The sequence below is a fragment of the Phascolarctos cinereus genome, unplaced genomic scaffold (assembly GCF_003287225.1).
Source record: "Phascolarctos cinereus isolate Bilbo 61053 unplaced genomic scaffold, phaCin_HiC Scaffold_1;HRSCAF=81, whole genome shotgun sequence".
In the NCBI taxonomy this organism is placed as follows: Eukaryota; Metazoa; Chordata; class Mammalia; order Diprotodontia; family Phascolarctidae; genus Phascolarctos; species Phascolarctos cinereus.
The window spans coordinates 16069309-16083699 of record NW_027555514.1 but is presented as its reverse complement, the minus strand read 5'-3'; positions in this window follow the sequence as shown (position 1 = coordinate 16083699).

Genomic DNA, 14391 nt, shown 5'->3' with positions numbered 1-14391 from the left:
ACCAGAGGGCAAAATAGAAATTGAAAGAATCCACAGATCTCCTCCTGAAAGAGATCCCCAAAGGAAAACTCCTAGGAATATTATAGCCAAATTCCAGAGTTCCCAGGTCAAGGAGAAAATATTACAAGCTGCCAGAAGGAAACAATTCAAGTACTGTGGAAACACAATCAGGATAACACAAGATTTAGCAGCTTCTACATTAAAGGACGCAGGGCATGGAATATAATATTCCAGAGGGCAAAGGAGATAGGATTACAACCAAGAATCACCTACCCAGCAAAACTGAGTATAATCCTTCAGGGGAAAAAATGGTCATTCAGTGAAATAGAGGACTTTCAAGCATTCTGATGAAAAGACCAGAGCTGAATAGAAAATTTGACTTTCAAATACAGGACTCAAGTGGAACATGAAGAGGTAAACAGGAAAGAGAAATCATAAGAGACTTATTAAGATTGAACTGTTTACATTCCTGCATGGAAAGATGATATTTATAACTCATGAGACCTTTGTCAGTATTAGGGTAGTTGAGGAAAAAAATTATATGTATGTATATGATAGATAGATAGAGGGCACAGGGTGAGTTGAAGATTAAGGGGTCATATCTGGAGAATAAAATTAAGGGATGAGAGAGGATTATACTCGGAGAAGAAAGGGAGAGGTAGAATGGGGTAAATTATCTCACAAAAAAAAAAAAGAAAAGTCTCTTACAGTGGAGGGGAAAGGGGAAGGTGAGAGGGAATGAGTGAATCTTATTCTCATAGGATTTGGCTTAAGGAGGAATAACATACACATTCAATTGGGTATGGAAATCTGTCTTACCCTACAGGAAAATAGGGGGAGAAGGGGACAAGAGAGCAGGGGATGATAGAGAGGAGGGCAGATTGGGAAAGGGGGTAATCAGAAGCAAATACCTCTGAGAAGGGACAGGGTCAAAAGAAAGAATAGAATAAATGGGAGGGCAGGATAGGATTAAGGGAAATAGAGTTAGTTTTTCACAACATGTCTACTATGGAAGTGTTTTGCATAACTGCACATGTACAACCTATATTGAGTTGCTTGCCTTTTCAAGGGGGGTGGGGAGGGAGGAAAGAGAAAATTTGAAACCTAAAGTTTTAAAAACATATGTTTAAAAAAATGTTTTCACATGCTACTGGGAAATAAGAAATACAGGAAATGGGGTACAGAAGTCTATCCTGCCTACAGGAAAATAGAAGGGGAAGGGGATAAGAGAAGGGAGAGAGATAGAAGAGAGGACAGAGTAGGGGAAGGGATATTCAGAATGCATCATCTTGGGGTGGGGAGGGGAGATGGGGTGAAAATTTGGAACTAAAGGAATGTTGAAAACTAAAAATAAATAAATTTATACATAGTTCTTTGGGGAAATAAAAAAGAACATGTGCTTCCTGTAAGCAGGGATTGTTCCATTCATTGCAGTTGTAACGCCGGTGTCTGGTATATATTTGGATTTTACTTAATGCTTGTTCATTGATCAATTGATTGAACAGTACATAATTATGATTACCCAACAGCCTTGGAAAAGAGATGAGAAAATGCACTTCCCTCCCTTCTTTGCAGAGCTGGGGCTATGGTTGATGGGATGCTGACTTATTATCAGGCTCTGTCAAGGCATTCATTCATTTGGCTGACCTGTTTTTCTTCTCCTTTGTTATTTATTAACATGAATTAAGTTAGCCCTGATGAATTTTATTATTGTTACCAGGGGTGGTTTGTGGGGAACAGAAGGGGAGGGTTAGATTTGGAAATGAAAATGGCATAAAGCCAAAGGTTTAAAATTAAACATTTTATAGGTAGGGGGAATGGGGAAATTTAGGACTCAAAATCTTATAAAAGTGAACATAGAAAACTAAAATAAATAATTTTTTTAAAAAAAGAAAAATGAAATAAAAATGAGAGAGTTAAAAAATTAAATTAAGCATTTTAAAGAGAAATGTTTCTCTCCAATATCCCAATGAATGGCTATTAATCCTCACAGAAGCCACACCCTCACAAGGCTGCCCGTTTCATTTTGGACAGCTGTCAGCATTAAGAAGTCTTTCTTTATGTTGAGCCAAAAATCAGCTTCTCACAACTTCCACTGATGGCTTCTGGTTCTCCCCTCTGGTATCGATGCCGATCCCTCTTTCCCCAAGACATCTTTTCAAATACTTGAGGATAGCTCTAAGTTTTCCCCTTTCAAGTCCTCTCTCCTCCAGGCTAAACATCCCCACTTTCTTCAACTAGTCACCCCGGGACATGATCCTGAGGCCCTTTAACAACCTGGCTGCTTTCCTCTGGACATTCTTGAGTTTATTAATGTCCTTCCTAAAAGCTGGCACCCAGAACTAGTCACAATGCTTCATTTGTCATCTGACCGGGGCAGAGTCCATCATTACTATCACTGCCCTGGATACTACAGCTCTCTTTAATTCCATCTATCATCTCATTATCTGAAGGACTACATGCTGTTGACTTGCATCAATGATGACTACCCATGAAAAATTCAAGGGCTTCGGACACATGAATTATTAGTGTCTAGGCATGACTCTATCATCTTGTATTTGTGAAGGTGATTTTTTTTAAATCCCAAATGTAAGATGTTTCATTAACTCCACTAAAATTTCTTCTCAGATTGGACCCCATGTTCTCTCTGCTGGGCCTTGTTACTATATAGCCCATGTCCCTTGCTTCCTTGGTCTCCAAGGCTTCAGGTGACTTGAGTTCTCTCCTCTGACCGCCAGCCCCGTTGACTGTTTACTTCTTATTCACCCACCATATCCAATAAGCAGAAAGAAACGGACTCTGTAAGGTTCAGGGGCACTCTACAAAAGCTGTCAGTGCATGTAAGACACGCCAGAAAGCTTATATTTTGCAGCCTATAAAACATTGGAAGCTAACGCTCAGATTCTTTGGTGAGTGGCCATGGTCTGCAAATGTCACATTTTATCAGTATCCCATCAACAACTGCTGTTCCTAGTCACTTGTGAATAAAGGCAGAGAGCGAGGCGAGGGGCTGATGGGACAGAGGGGTCGTTATCCCACATTGCTGACTAGTCAAGCTTGCAGCAACAAATTTGTTTCAAAGTTTACAAGGGTGGCAATTAGCCTTGCCCTTAAGTGCTGGAAGCCCCAGTGTCTTTCCAAGTTGGGCTATTTTTAGTATTTGAGTAGAAATGAAAAACAGACCAGGAGTTGTTTTTGGACTTTTGAATGTCTTCATGATGGCCAGGATAGCTGAAATTTTCAACTGAGATCCTTCTTCCATGAAAGGAAGCAGAATGTAAGTTTTTTGAGAATAATCAAGCAAAGCAGCTTTTATTACCCTTCTCCCATATACCAAATATTGTGCAAGGAAGGCACCGACAATATAAAGGCAAAAGAAGAGGCATTACCCTCAAGGGATTTGCATTCTATCGAGAGAAAACATGTGCAAAGATAATAATAATAGCTAGCATTTAAGTAACACTTTAAAATTTACTAAGCTCTGTATAATATTTTCTCATTTTATCCTCATAACAGCTCTTAGAAATGAGTGCTATCCATTTTATGGATGAGGAAATGGAGGCAGATAGAGGTTAAGTGACTTGTACAGGATCACACAACTAGTAAGCATCTAAGGCTGGATTTGAACCCAAGACTTCCTGACTGCAGGCCCTGTGCTCTAGCCACTGTGCCACCTCTAGTACTTGCAAATAAATCTAAAGAGACAATAGGTAAATTGGGAAGAGGTGGGAACTAGCCCTTGGTAGGGATCAAATTCGGTTTCACATAGGAGGTATCATTTGATCTGAGCTTGGAAAGAAACCTGGAGATCCAAGAGATGAAAGCGAAGCATTGAGAATGGCCTTGGACAGAGGAATGAAGATGAGAGATGGGATGTTAGGTCCAAGGAAGAATGAGCAGGTCCATTCTGCTGGAACAGAGACTGAGTGAGTAAGCCTGGAAAGGTAGGCAAGAGCCAGCACTGTGAAGGGCTTAAATGGCGTCCAGAGGCATTTGGACTTGATTTCAAAAGCAATAGGGAGCCATGGGGATTTACTGAGCGGGATGACACACACCTCATCCTGTTCCCCTATGGTTTTGATTTCTTCTGCTAAGTCTTTGTATTTTGAAATTTTTTTTTTATTCCACATAGCTTGGAAATTATGGATACTTGGTATGGCAGCATCTATTAAAATATCATCAAATTATTATTATTATTAACTTAGCAAGCATTTATTAAGCACTGAATACATGCAAGACACTCTGCAAGATGCTAGAGGAGATAGAAAGTGGAGATGATCTTGGCCCCTGCCCTCAAAGAGCTTAGTCAAGCAAAGGACTGGAGAGAAAGGAGCTGACTGTGAGGCTGACGTGAGGCTTCTTGACCAGGAGATGTGGAAGGGAAGCTTACCCACAATACCCAGCTTCAGTCTCAAAGTGAGACGTCCATTCCGCTTCTTCTCCTTCTGTAAATAATTGGAGGGTTCTACTCAAATGAGTCCTAACCCAATAAACATGCATTAAGATCATGCTGCATGCAAGGTGAGGGGCCTGGAAGATAAAGAACCAGCCTTGGCATCAGGAGATGTCAGATTCAAGTCCTGCTTCTGATGGGTACAAGAAACTTAAGCTTTCAATGCACAGGCAACTTTTAGGAATTACACATTGTAATTTTGTACAAATTGTACAAATTCTAGAACTACAAATTACAAAATCTAGAGGAAGAGCAGTCCATCTGCATGGATGGAGGCAGATTTTATACCAGCAATTTCCTAACCTATGAAACCCCAGATCTGTGTCCCCAGTTCAGTCCCCCCCACACACCTCCACCCTTCCAGACTGTGCAAAGCGCACTGAAAATAACAAAGGCAGGCTGATGTAGCCTGATTCCAAAGAGTTTGCATTCCCCTGGGGCAGCTTACATTCTATTTTTCCCAGTACCTCAGAGGGCTGGCTTTGGTTTTAACAAGATCAGTGGATGATGGGGTCTGGATATCTTGACTTGAAGATGTGTATTGTGTACAAAGTCATGGAAAAATTATCATTCCAAAAACTTCTTATCCACTGCTAAGCATATATCCCAATCAGTCAACTGATGAGTATTTATTAGGCACCTACTATGTGCCTGGCTCTGTGCCAGGCACTAGTGATACAAGTAGAAGGAATGAAACAATCCTACTCAGAATGATCATACATTCTACTGGGGGAGAAAACAGGTCGATGTATAAATGTGCTCACCATAAATACAAAGTTAAGGTATACAAATATATAGAAGTAGTTAAAAATAAGGTACTCTGGGAAGAAGGGTACTAGCATTGGGGAAGTCAAGAAGGGCTTCATTTAGAAGATGGCACCTGAACATCATGTTAAAGGAAGAGAAGGACTCTCTGAGGTGGCGGTAAGGAGGGCGCGCACCCCAGGCATGGGGAATCACTAGCACAGTCGCAGAGATGGAAGAGAGAATCTCCCATGAGGGACACAGAGATGGGCAGTTTGGTTGCTCACAGAGGTCAGGAGAGGAGAGTAATATCCAATGAGGCTGAAAAGATACGTTGGGGCCAAGTTGTGAAGGGCTTTGAAAACTAACCAGAGGAGTTTGCATTTGTCCTAAAGACGTTAGGAAGCCACTGGGGTTGGTTAAGTAAGTCAAGGAGCTGAAAGGTAGAAAATGATGTCCTGCAGACACCCAAGGATTTATAACAGCACTTTTTATAATGGCTAAGAACTGGACAACAAGTGGATGCATGTGATAGAGCATCCCTATGCTGTAAGAAATGATGAGTATGATAAATATAGAGAAGCACAGACTCCTCTGAAGGGATACACAGGGAGGAAAGCCGAACGGGAGAACGATATGCAAGCGACTGCAATGGACAGAGGAAGAACTACAAAAAGCTAAAACAATGCTGAGAAATCGCAGTGGCAAGACCGGCTTCCAAAGAGAGCCCTCCCCCTATGTCTTCGTAGAGTTGAGAGGCTCTGGCAGTGGACGCTACAGAGACTGTCAGACTTTACAATCTGTTGGCTGGGTTTGCTGGTTTCGTTTGTTCATCTTTCTGTTTTATTCTTGTCTGAAAAGAGATAGCCCTCAGGGAGAAGGAGAAGAGAGGGTTACGCTGGGAAATGTAGGTGATGTTCAAAACAAAAGACATCAATAAAAATTTATTTTTAAAAAAAACTTTATAAATTTTTAAACCTGATGCTTTTGCAATGAGCCCTAAATGGGTCATAGTATGCAGGAGAGTGGAATGAACAGGGCATGAATTGTTCATTGTGATGGAAATGGGAAGCTTCTTATTGGTCACATGAGTGATGCTGTATGTAATCTTCATGTACCGTGTTATCAATAATGAATATGCACTTATCAAATTATAGAATAATGAAGGCTTTTAAAACACTTTCTGTCACTGAGAGCAAATATCTTATTGTAGACTAATATGCTTTGAGGACAGAAATCATGAAAGTTATCATTGCTAATTACATTTTAATGTAAATGCTGTCAAAAATTGACATAGACCAATGAAGTTAATTACCCAAAGAAAATACGCAGTACTTACATCTGGAATGAGACACAAAAGAGCCTTATTTTTGATTATCTCCAAAATAAACACTCCCTGCAAAGAGCCCTATTAGGTAGGAAAAGAAAACTTTGGACTATATTTCTGGAGAAAGGGGACCCAAAAATGGCACAAAGTTGGTAAATCTTCCAGGTGAAGAGAACAAAGTTTTCTTTTCCAAAAGCAAATGAGCCCCTCTCCTGCAGACCCTGGTCCTTGCCCAGTGCCTCAGAACACTCTATGGGGAGAAAGGGGGCAAAGCTAGCGTCTCCAGCACTCATTGCTGTAATGAAATGGTCAAGAGAAGGGGACTGAGTGAAGGAAGTCAAAGATTGTTCGGGGATTTAACCATCTGGTCCTGCAAATCTCAGGGCAGTATTTCACATCTGGTGCTAAGCTGATTATTAGAAACAAAAGCAACAACAAATACCAAAAAAGAAAAAAGTTCTTTCATCAGTGGGGGCCAGGGCGGGAGTGGGGGGAAGAAGGGGGGGCAGCTCTTGCAGATTCTCAGTGCTGCATAGGCTGGGAATCGTGCCTTTCATTAACATTGGGGAGGAATACGCAAGACGTGTGTGTGCGTGTGCGTGTGTGTGTGTGTGTGTGTGTGTGTGTGTGTGTGTGTGTGTGTGTTTGCCATCAAAGCCCTGCCTGAGATATCGAACAATGTCGTATAAATACAAAGACACAAGACGCAGAGACCAGGGCATGGAAAAATGCACCATCTGCTCCTAAAGGTGACCGAGGACAGAAACTAGTCCTCGCGTCTTCAGGGAGACATATGTGAAAGTTGATGCGGCGATGTGATTGTCTCGATAAATTTCTTCCCAATACGAGGCTTAATTTTTTCGCCAACAAGGGAGCAGAATCTTTCTCTTTACATCAGAAAACTAACGATTGGCTGTCGGATACCTGGGGATCTGGGGGGGAGGGGGGAAGGGCACCAGCGGATTCTTCAGGATCCTCTCCCTCACCCAAACTTATGCCAAACCCCGGGACAGAGAGTCATGTTTTGCTTTTGCAGCAGAAAACCTTTCCCCGAGCATGTGTTTGGATGTCCAGGGGGAAAGAGAAATCTGGGAGAGAACGCCCACTGCTGATTCAAAAGGCAGTGTGGTACAGAGGGAAGAAAATCTAACTTGGGGTCAGCAAAGGACCCAGCTTTACTTGCTTTCCATATAACAACTCTCAGGATGGTTGGAAAAGTTAGGCACTTTCCCTTTCCCCCTCTCTAAAATTAAAGGGTTAGACCAGATAGACCCAATGGTCTCCTTCAGCCCTGAATCTTCCAGAATCACAGATTTTCAAGATGGCAGGAGTCTCAAGAACAGAGCCGTGTGTGCTTAGGAAGCCAGCCCTGACCAGGGCTGTTCTGATAGCTCAGGTTCAAGACTGAAACAAAATGAGAAGCTCGCAGACCACCTCCCGGTGAACAAAACAGCGTACATTTAGCTATAGCAGGGAAAGGAATATCCAGCAAGCTTCCTTCTGGATGATTACATGAATTACTTAGCTAACTTGCTCATCTATCTGATTGTAATAGGAACTGTCCTGAAACTTTCAAACCCAATCCTGACATTCATCCTGGGGATCCAGGAATGACAAATGCTGTGCCCAGAGGACTGGATCTGGACTCAGAGAATCTGAGTTCAAATCCCACCTTAGCAGGACCTTTGACAAATCTCACGGGGAAAGTGAAAAGATTGGATTTGATGACCTCTGAGGCCCCTTCTCCCACTAGGGCTTTCAATTCTCTCTTCAAATCTAAAATGGCTCGTCTCTAAGGATGCTTCCCTGGACCCCAGTGACTGCTTGTTTGTCCTGAGTTTGTGTTCATGATGGCACTCTAGGCTCCAACAGCAGATATGTCTATTCCGGCTGTGCCCCAGACTTCCCTGGGGGCTACATCCAGGAAACAGCTTCAACTTTCACGTTTGGAGCGATGGATAAAGCATTCTCCTTCCCAACATGTCAGTGACCTGCGCTAGAGCAGTTTGACAGAAACAGAACTCTTCCTCATTGAAGACAGAAGGGAGGGAATCTGGCATTTCTGAGTTAGGAGAGATCTTGGACTTTCCATTTCTTTAAAAAAAATCATATAAAAATTAGTCCCCACAGCACCCATCACCTAGGAGCCAAGCCCCTCAAAACAAAAACCAAGACACACAAACAGCCCAGACTTTCAAAAAAGATGAAATCATTCCATCCCAGTTGGAATAACACGCTGGCCGCTTGCTTGCTTACTATGAAAACATAAAAAGCAAGGCTGGCCAAGAAATCCCAGCCCAAGACTCGCTTTCCATTACCCATATTTGTGCAAAATCTATGCATTGTTTGAATGAAACATCTGGTATTTGTCCCTCATGTACAAAATTCTGAATTTTCTCAACACTTTGGCAAGAGACACCACAACCCTCTGCCAGGCCCATAAAACTCACACATTCTTCCCACATGTGGAAAAAAGTCAATAAAAATGGAATACATAAAAAAAGGAGAACCTTGAACCAAAGAGTGGTCCTTTAGGATGGCGGCTTCCTAACCTGCCTTGCTCAACTTCTTTTTTTAACTAATATATTGTCCTGAAAAACTTAGAACTGAAGGTTTATTAGAGACAGAGCCTTGAAATATGTTCCTTAGGTATGAGGCACTTACCACTTAATCAAACCTAGAAAAAATCCTGGGAAATAATTTTGATATTTATAAATGGTTAATACTTTTCCTGGCATTACAGAAACTGATTCCTAAAGTTACTTCAAAGTGTATTAAATTTCAGCAGCTTTTACTACCCAGCAGTATTAGCTCCTTCCCATGAGCCATGTGGGCACCCTTCCAATTCACTGGCATCATCATCCACCTTGGTAAAGAGCAGAGAAGTAAACACAGGACGATTATCAAAATATGACAAACTAATTATAACAAACCATTCATAAATCTGGAAACGAAGGCACCATGCTCCAAAAAATATTGATTCGGACCAATTTGCATAAGATTGTGTTTTATTTTTCTCTTTACTTAGCGAAAGGAGGTTATTACTTTTTCTTCATGGTACACTGTGCTGAAATAAATTAGAAAATAATTCTCACCATTCACCTGTCTCAGAGGATTACTCTGAAATTAGCAAGTAAATGACTTCAAAACACTTTATATGTAAAAAGAGCTGGAGACATGCGCTGAGAATTCTTATCCACAGCAGATCAGTTCTCAGAAAGGTGCACAGAGAGAGAGAGAGACACGTTCACATCTCCCTCATCTTTCAAAGGCCTTCACTTGACCCCATCTCCCCAAGCTATTAGCCTATATTTTGCTTTTTCTCAACACAATTCCAGGGGGTGAGGGGAGGAACAAAACAAAACTATCTTTCTCCATAAATCTGTCAGTTGGTTTTATTTAACCGGGATCTTTGCTACAAAAGGAACCTCACAGGAGAAGGTATGTGGAGGCAGGGCAGAGGAGTAGGGATTATCTGAAAATGACTGACAGAAAAGCAAAAGACACCAAGACAATTTTATGAATCAATGAATGAGTTAATGCTGGTTCAACCTGCACCCACTTCTTCTCACTCAGTTTTGGAACCCTTGCAGTCCAGCCTCCAAACCTCACCACTTCACCAAATACTGACGTTTTGACCAATGATCTTTTCATCTCAAAGCTTAGTGCAGTGCGTGGCATATAGTAGGTGCTTAATAAGGTGTTCGTTGATTGTTTAATTGCCAACTCTAATGACCCTTTTCTCAGTCCGAATGTTTTGTGTCCCTTCTAAAGTGTCTGATGCCACTGACCACTCCTTCCTCCTCCATACACTCTCCTCCCTAAGTTTTCCTGATGCTTCTCCTTTTGAGTCTCTTCCTACCTGTCTAACCATTCTGTCATTTTTCCTGGACCATCCTCCATGTCCCACCCCTTAACTGTGCATGTCCCCCAAGACTCTTTCCAGAGTGCTCGCGCTCTCTCTCTCTCTCTCTCTCTGTCTTTCTCTCTCTCTCTGTCTCTCTGTCTCTCCCTCCCTCCCTTCCTCCCTCCCTCTCTCTGTCTCTCCCTCACTGTATAACCTTTCCTTAAGTGATCTCACTGCGTTTAGAGGATCACAGCCTGGAAGGCACCTTAGATGTCATCTAGCCCAATCCTCTCACTTTACAGATGAAGAAAATGAGGCCCAGAGAAGTTCAGGAACGCCCGTGGTCATACGGCTCCTTGGTGGCCCAGTGCAAACCCAGATTCCCTCTGCTCTCATCCAATGTTCCAATGCTCTTATCACCGCCCTAGATCTCCATCAAAGAGAAAACTGGGATTCCTGGATCATCTCTAAGCAGAAGCCCACAGATCTTTGTATCCAGCCCTGGCCTCCCTCCTGGGCTCTAGGTCTCCATCACCAACTACTACTAGACATTTCCCACTAGACGGCCCATAGACACCTCAGACTCACAATGTAGCTTTTGTCCATCCTTTTTCTCAACTCACGCAGCCACCACCCTCTGTCAGGCCCCCCACCTCTCATCTGTAGTTGTGTGAGAGTTCTCCTAGTTAACCCCCCTGCCTCCAGTCCCTCCCCTCTCCAATCCATCCTCCATACAACCAACAAATACATATTCCCAAAGCACAAGACTGACCATGTCACTCCCCTGCTCAAGAATCTTGAGTGGAACCTCTAAGATAATCATATAACTTCCTCTTTTCTTTTTTGTATTTACAGCCCTTCACAATATGGCTCACCTCATTGTCATTTCACCCAGCCATCCACATATAAAAACAAAGTGGATGAAAAGCACATCTTGTCTGTGGCATGGCATGCCCTTCACATGGGTATATCAAGATATGTTTCCTGGACAAGAGCCACAGATGGGCAATTATCTGGACTACAAATTAGGCAGGAGGAATAGATAGGGTTGGGTGGGATCACATTTTAGAAACTTAACAAAGGTTGGAATGTTTCCCAAACTGCTACAAAAGTTCATCTCTTCAACATTATATGTTTCCTGGTGATTTCAAGTGGTTGTGAATCCTACAAAACCATTGTCTCAGAAGAATTAAAGTTACAAATGAAAGTCCCAAATGGCAGTGGAAAGATAGATGATGGGGCCAAGTTGTCTGCAGTGTTACTGACAATGTGCTTGCAAGAGTTAGTCCAGAAGACATTAAAGAGGGCAAGTATGATGACCAAAGCAGGTGGCCCAGTCACATAGCAAGAACAAGAGGGGATCGGTGGACTGTTGGAGTGATATACTCACACAGGTATCGAAAGAACAAGACCTTCAGTGTGTTGAGTATCCTGTTTTCCATCTCTCTTCATCAAATGATCCAACTCTTGAGATGGGTGCGTTCTTTCCCCGACCTTTGACAGAGGCTGGTTTCGAGGACTGATGCACATCCTCTTTTCATAACTTCCTGGTGATAAGGTCTCCAGAAGTTGCCACAGACCATCATCTCCCATAATGTTATATTGAGCTCACGGATTTTAATGTTTTTCTTAATAACTTCAGGACTCTTCACGTCCTCTTCTCAGGCATCTTTAGAAGAATTATTGAACTGTAGTGTTGGAAGGAGCTTCCAAGGTCCTCCATTCCAATGCCCAATCCAAGTCCTGAATGCCATCAAGTGGCCCTGCAGCCTGCACTTGAGCATCTCTGCTAGTGACAGGGAGCTCACTCCTACTAAGGCAGCACCCACAGCTCATTTATGAGTATGTCTAACTATTAGAGAGTTGCCTCTGCTGTGGAACCACAACCTGCCTCTCTGTATGCTCTCACATTGCTGCTGGTTCTGCCCTGTGAGAATAAACAGAATAAAGCTAAATTCTAATCCAGGGGACAGCTTTTCAAATACTGAAAGAAGCTGCCCTCCTTCCTCTAGTTTTCTCCAGGCTAAACAAACCCAGGTCCTTCAGGCCATGCTTACTTGGCTTGGTTACACCTCACCATCTGGGTCAGGGGAGAGTTCATAGTTGTCTTTGTAACCCCAGTTCCTAGCACATTGCCTGGAGCACAGTAGGCATTTAATAAATGCCTGTTGATTAATAGATGCATTCATTTGTAAACAGGGAATCCATTAAATCTTAAAATTAGAAAAAGAAAGGGGCAGCTAGGTGGTGCAGTGGATAGAGCACTGGCCCTGGACTCAGGAGGACCTGAGTTCAACTCTGGCCTCAGACACATAACACTCACTAGCTGTGTGACCCTGGGAAATCACTTAACCCCATTGCCTAGCTCCCCAAAACAAAATTAGACAAAGAAGCAGCATGGTTTAGTGGAAGGCACACTGGACTTAGATTCTGGCTCTGTCATTGATCAGTCACAGGAGCATGATAAATCACTGGCCCTCAGGTGCCTTATCTGTAAAATGGGGATAACAATGTATTGTTGTTTAGTTATTTTTCAGTTGTGTCTGACTCTCTGTGACCTCATTTGGGGTTTTCTTGGCAAAGATTCTGGAGTGGTTTGCCATTTCCTTTTCCAGCTCATTTTCCAGATGAGGAAACTGAGGCAAACAGGGTGAAGTGACTAATAAGTGTCTGAGGCTGGATTTGAACTCGGAAAGATGAGTCTTCCTGACTCCAGGTGCAGCGCTCCGGTCACTATGGCACCATATAGGGGCCCCACAACCTGTGCTCTACCTGCCTCCTAAAGTTATGGTGTATCTAGAAGCCACAATAGATACGTGGGCCAATGCTAACGGAGCTTCAGGACCAAGAAGGGAGCATGGCACTGCCTCTACTCACCCATCTCAACTTGGAAGTGCTAAACAGATAAAGACAGGAGAACTCCAAGTCAGGATGGCTCTGGTGCATGCTAAGAGTCCTCAGACTGGCTGAGAACAAGAAAAAGGATCTTAAATCACAGCAGTGCTGAAAGCGGAGAAAGGGGGGGGGGGGGATTGTCCGACTTTGTGCAGAATGACAGACAACACCTGGTACCAAACCCCGTTTAAATAGACATGTGCCAGCCCCCTCCCTGTCCTTCCCCATCCCAAGGGTGGTGGGTACATGACATGTCCTTCACTTCACACGTCTCAGAAGAGTCTGGCTCCACTGGCCGCCTGAAAGGAAGTGCCATTAGTAACTTACCAAGCAATGATTTGGAAGACAAATGTATTCAATTCACAGGAGGCTTCAAAGCCTGGCCCACTTAGTGAAGTGCCTGACACAATTTTTGTATGTGAGGTCGGGGCCAGTCACTTCACCTCCTTCGGCCTTGGTTTCCCCATCTGTAAAATGAAGGGTTTGGACCAGGTGGCCTCGAAGTGATTTAACTATTGATGATGAAGAATGCAAAGGTTATAAGGCAGTAAAGGTTTTCTGCTCAGTGGAAACAAGTTGGTTTAAAGGTGAAAAACTTAGTAACTTTTCTGTGTATGGGCAAGATTTTTGGAGTAAGGCAAAAAATGGAATAAAAAATTGCTTGTCTGGACATAGGAATGTAAGGGATGAAAGCTCCTTTGTTGGGAAAAAAAGCCTTGGAAGTGGTGATTTGCTCTAGAAAAATAATTTTTTTCAATAACCAATAAACAATAACCATCCTGAGATCACAATATGTTTCAGTCAAGTGTGAATTGAACTAAATGTGCCTAAGAAAAGCCTCTTGTTTTCAGCACTTAGTATATTTAGCATTAAAAACAAACCCAGCCTACTGAGCCTCCACACCACCCTAACAGACCGGTCTGGTCCATTGAGTCCATTCCTAAGAGCCACACCTTCCTCCCATGGGCCTGGGTTGGCCACAGATCAAAATACAGTCCTCGCAAGATATTGGACAATAAGACATGCAATTTCTGACGTGGCCAGTGTCTGAACTAGTTTGCCTTGACCATCTCTGTGTTATAAAAGGGTGTTTTTCTTTTCTTTTTAATTGGTGGGATAGAAGGA